General features: G+C 42.7%; 1 pseudogene; it reads right to left on the reverse strand.

The window, feature by feature from the left end:
- The window catches only part of LOC108761855 (uncharacterized), an 8,695-nt pseudogene extending 4,675 nt beyond the window's left edge, over nt 1-4,020 (reverse strand).
- Nucleotides 4,021-4,140: the final 120 nt, after the last annotated feature.

Raw genomic sequence — 4,140 nt, forward strand, 5'->3', positions numbered from 1 at the left:
TACTAAAAACTAAAGCTAATAGTTCGCAATCGATGAGCTAATATCCATTGAAAATGTCACTGTCGCGTATAGCATTCTCAGACGTGATATTGGACAATCGCGTATACTTGATATCAACCGTATCGACGAGTCAGGCTAATCGTTCAAACGTTACATCGATACACCCGACAAACTCGAACATGCGGCGTAGCGTCGTTTCGGTTATCGTCATGCGTACGGACGAAGAATCGAGACGTACGACCGTAGCTCATTCATCGTGCAAACTCTAACGGTTAGCGGCCCAACGCTTATAAAATTGTCCTTGTATTCATTTCGCAGCATCTTGTAAATATAGTCACCGATACACGTAGCGTCGTTTCGATTATCGTCATGCGTACGGACGAAGAATCGAGACGTACGACCATAGCTCATTCATCGTGCAAACTCTAATGGTTAGCGGCCCAACGCTTATAAAATTGTCCTTGTATTCATTTCGCAGCATCTTGTAAATATTCCATCGCTGCTCGTAGAGGCCCTTCCATGTTTCGAGAGACAACGACAGTTCGTGTCCGCGATGATCTCCCAGAGCGATCTCCACGTAACTCGGTGGATCAACGTTGATTCCAATTTCCAAAAATTTATAGCCCGTTATTCGTCAGGTTGTAATGTCTGCTTAGCAAACGCACAGCACGATGCTCCATACTCTGTACATAATGTTAAAAACGTTTCTTTTTTGTGTATAAAACGTTGAAACTTACATATTATATTCCTTCTTCACGTCATACGATGTGTTGCTCTTTTTGGCGAAGTACATTTTTTTTCAGTCGTTCGTACAAGCGGGTATCACAGACGGATTGTATCCGCGTAAATTGTGTACGTATATGGTAATACTTCTAGAATCGAAGAGGGGAGACAGGCCCTCCCCCTCGTTCCAAGAATTTCGAACGTGTCGCGACACGTTTTATCACGTCTACCTACGTATTTTCTTTGTCATGAGTTTATACATACGTTTATACATACGTTTGTACATACGTTTATACGTTTATATGTACATATGTTTTATACGTACGTTTATACATACTTTTATACGTACATACGTTTATACATACGTTTATACATACGTTTATACATACGTTTTATATATACGTTTATACATACGTTTTATACGTACGTTCATACATACGTTTATACATGTATTACAAAAGAAGGGAAAAGAAACACATAATAAATACGTTAACGTATTTTTTATTTAAAAAAATTCTTTTGCAACCACCAGTTATATATTTTCAATACATTTTGTAACGCGCAATTCTTAACATGTTGTCCGCATCGCATAGTATTAGCAATATCTAGATTAGTTAAAGATTCCTCCATGTCTTCGTAAACTGCATCCAAGGTCTCGATGTACACGCGTTCTCGTTCATCATGCAAAAGCAAGTTCCACAGCCACGTTCGTTTCTCGAGTCCCTTGACGTATACGATAACATCATCTTCAAATACAGCCTCAGTAATTAGGCGTTTCGCCTCGCTGTACGGAATCCTCCCGTCCTCCCATCGCAATCCATGGTGATAAGCAATCAACCAGTAAGCGCAAGACCTGTCGGATCTTGTCAAAAATTTCCATGGCAGGGGACTCGTAAAAATGTAATGCGTGAAAACGGTCCCCTATTTCAGCTACTTCCTTCACGATAAAGTTCTTGTTAATGATGAATCCTTGTAGATCTACAAACGTCGGTATGGCCATGACCAGCAACTTTTCGAGACTGCACCTCACTCCAGTTTTTCTCTCTCTTTAAAGTTCTAAATATATGTTGATGCAATTTACATGATCTTGTGCACTACGTTGATCAACGGAATGTACTGGGCCACGCGATCGTGTATGCTGAGACAATAGGCTTGTATTTGCGGGCACATTCTCCTTGCAGTCAAATTCTATGCGTACGTCCACAATGGCACTCTTCCCGGGTGAATGAGAGCACGTTAAGTAGCGTTTCGAAGCAATCGATTCCATAATATGCTCTACGAAACCGGGAGTACATATCAAACAGGACGTCGTATCTCTTTTTGTCAAAATCCAGATTTAAATGGTCGTTCGGATAAAACGTTGAATTTAAGTAAAGTTTCACGTTACTCAAATTACAATCGTTGAACACGCTACCATTTTGTGACATGATATTCTTTCGACCAGTCTGCAGAGCAAAGATAACGTATCCCGGCTTCTCAAGCTGAGTCGCCGTTTTGACAGCCCATGAATTCTTGGTCGTATTCTGTAACAGAGGATACTCGTACAGATCCAACGAGCGAAAACTCATGCTCAGATAACGACCGCTTTCCAATGCTCGCAGCATTGATAATTTATTGATCTCGTTTAACGCAACGTGAGGCATCCGCCACTGTACTTTAAATAATTCAATTTCAGACTCCACAGGATTTCCCACCAAGCAATTGTTGCGCGCTCGTATCAAAATCAATTCGTGGCGAGCGTTGACGATCAGGCGTTTGTAATCTTCGCAAAAGCCCAGCAACATGCTGAGCGGTACGTAAAAATTAAAATATCCTTCCTCTGTGTCGGATCTAGTGTTCCATCCAGCGTTCATCGCAATCAAGGCTTTGTCATACGTCAGCGACACAATTCTTGATCGTGCTAGTTATGCCCACGTTTCTATTTCGGTCAATTTCCACACCGTTGAGTTCATATCGAATTTCATCAAACATGAATGCCACGCAATTATTTACAAGCGTCGTTGGCGTCTGATCGTTTTTCTTTTTCACCGTCAATCTTCCTTCGATGTTGAGAAAACTTTCGCACGACAACGTATATAAATCCTGTTGCTGTATAGGTATTCTTATCTTGTCGTTGTACCCGAACGTTGTATTGGCGAACGGGTTGTACATGTGAGTCTCGATCTTGACGATGCGATCGTCAATTATCGGTTCACCTGTAATATTCAATATATCAATCATCTCAAAAGTTGCGCACCGCGAATCCCAAAGATTGTAAAAATTTAACGTTCGACGCGCTGAGTTTCTTCTTGCTGATGCAGCTAGATGAATGAGTATTATCGAGCTGTGACGTCACCGGCTTTGTAAAGAATTCGTTATCTCTCTGCGTGTACTCCGCTCCGTTCAATACGAGCATCTCACGCTCCCGTTATCGCTGTCGCTGTTACACGTGCAATCTGATGGTGATCTTCTCTCCACGAAAATCGATCAATCGTCCGTTCTGGTCGACGCGTATCGTTAGATCCGTAATGCTCCGTGTGGTGATCGGCAGGTAAATGATCTGCGCGGGCCTTTCCGATATCTTATATCCCGGTGGCACGCTCGGCGAAAATTCGTGTATCGTGTGCGCGCTTTTGCCGTTGCTGTTGTTACGTCTGGACATTCGTTTAGGGACCCGAGAGGACGAGTTCCCCGCGCAACTCGCCGTAATAACACGAAGATAAATAAATTACTCACGGATCGCTAGCTTGTGCCTCGGCACGCGATACGTTTATGACCTTTCTACTCTGCGTAGACCTCGGTCACAAAGAGACAGGCTGCTCTCTTTTTCGGACTAACTGCTGGGCCGGCAATATCCAGGGACGAAAGCAGAGAACGAGGTATACAGGTGGTAGCAAGGTGTCAAGAAGGAACAGGGTTGCAAATAAATGATTACCACGACAACAAATCTTCTTTATTTAATACCTATCGCCGATATTATTTTGTTAATATACTTCCCTTATTCGTACTCGAACAATGGTTCGCTCTATTAATCCCTAATTACTTGTTATATTAAACGTGAGTCACAATTAATTATTTAGAGGATTATTTCCTTCGAAGTACTAATAATTGATCCTGGCCTTGTTCAATATTGCGAAAGAATTCCTCTACATCGTCTGCGGTTAATTTCAATAAATCGTCAGCTATGGATAGATTTAATCCTAAATCTTTTACTAATTTGTTTGGTATTTCTACGTTTAAATCCGCGTTATTTAATGACTCATGCGTTGATTTCTTAATTTCCTTCTCAGTAGTATAGCAGGGCGGGTTCTGGTCCATGGGGCTAGAGGGGAGTTTGGGGCGCGGGGGGTACTTGAGGACGCGCGGGGAAGGCGCGGGGCGTGCTTGACGGCGCTGGGCAGGAGGGGAATGGCGCTGGAAGGTCCCGGCGTTATCGGG

This window comes from Trachymyrmex cornetzi, unplaced genomic scaffold (genome assembly GCF_001594075.2).
Source record: "Trachymyrmex cornetzi isolate Tcor2-1 unplaced genomic scaffold, Tcor1.1 scaffold270, whole genome shotgun sequence".
NCBI classification, from domain to species: domain Eukaryota; kingdom Metazoa; phylum Arthropoda; class Insecta; order Hymenoptera; family Formicidae; genus Trachymyrmex; species Trachymyrmex cornetzi.